Source organism: Sinocyclocheilus anshuiensis, unplaced genomic scaffold (assembly GCF_001515605.1).
Source record: "Sinocyclocheilus anshuiensis isolate Anshui unplaced genomic scaffold, SAMN03320099.WGS_v1.1 scaffold893, whole genome shotgun sequence".
NCBI lineage: Eukaryota > Metazoa > Chordata > Actinopteri > Cypriniformes > Cyprinidae > Sinocyclocheilus > Sinocyclocheilus anshuiensis.
In genome coordinates this window covers 286,109-287,496 of record NW_015555766.1, presented here as the reverse complement: position 1 = coordinate 287,496, position 1,388 = coordinate 286,109, and the positions used below count along the sequence as shown (strand labels likewise).

The window sequence follows — 1,388 nt, the reverse complement described above, 5'->3', positions numbered from 1 at the left end:
TGCATTGCAATGTACTTATTTCAGTTTTTTATTTTTAATAAATTTATGAAGTTGTGACAATTCTGTTTTTGCTTTATCAGTATGGTGTATGGAGTGTAGTTTGATGTGGAAAAAAAGTAATAAAACAAGTATAACAAAATGTAAAAAAAAAATGAAGGGGTATGAATACTTTCGCAAGGCACTGTACTTGTTGTATTTTTGTCTTTCATTATTATATTATATTATATTACATTATATTATAAAGCATGAACCCTTCCCCCAATAATGATCATGATGATGATAATATATACTTGTTGTATTTTTGTCTTTCATTATTATATTATATTATATTATATTATATTATATTATATTATATTATATTATATTATATTATATTATATTATATTATATTATATTATATTATATTATATTATATTATATTATATTATATTATATTATATTATATTATATTATATTATATTATATTATATTATATTATATTATATTATATTATATTATATTATATTATATTATATTATATTATATTATATTATATTATATTATATTATATTATATTATATTATATTATATTATATTATATTATATTATATTATATTATATTATATTATATTATATTATATTATATTATATTATATTATATTATATTATATTATATTAATCAAAGAACAATAGAATATATATGTGACCCATGCTGGCAAAATGAGTCAGAATGCTCACTGGCTAATTTTTATTATTTTTAATAATAAAGATAAAATAAAAAATAGCTATATTGTGATTATTAATATAGTAATTATTATTAAGAAAACAACTGGATGAAAAAATACAACGTTGCTTGGTGATTTTGCTTTGGAACCTAAAATCTTTAACTCGATTTTTCTCAAAATTGACTTTGCTGACTCCATCGAATTGAAACTCTTGCTCACTCTTTTTTTTTGTCAGATTCCAACAAATCATACATGGATGTGAAAATAAAATAATAAAATATTTTTTGAAAATTTGCTCATTGTGACTCATTTTTCCAGCACAGGTTTATTTTTAATAAATTTATGAAGTTGTGACAATTCTGTTTTTGCTTTATCAGTATGGTGTATGGAGTGTAGTTTGATGTGGAAAAAAAGTAATAAAACAAGTATAACAAAATGTAAAAAAAAAAATGAAGGGGTATGAATACTTTCGCAAGGCACTGTACTTGTTGTATTTTTGTCTTTCATTATTATATTATATTATATTACATTATATTATAAAGCATGAACCCTTCCCCCAATAATGATCATGATGATGATAATATATACTTGTTGTATTTTTGTCTTTCATTATTATATTATATTATATTATATTATATTATATTATATTATATTATATTATATTATATTATATTATATTATATT

The 1,388-nt window shown here is 18.3% G+C and overlaps 1 pseudogene; it reads right to left on the bottom strand.

Annotated features, from left to right (window-relative positions):
• The window catches only part of LOC107674146 (perforin-1-like), a 4,793-nt pseudogene that overhangs the window by 2,078 nt on the left and 1,327 nt on the right, over window positions 1-1,388 (bottom strand).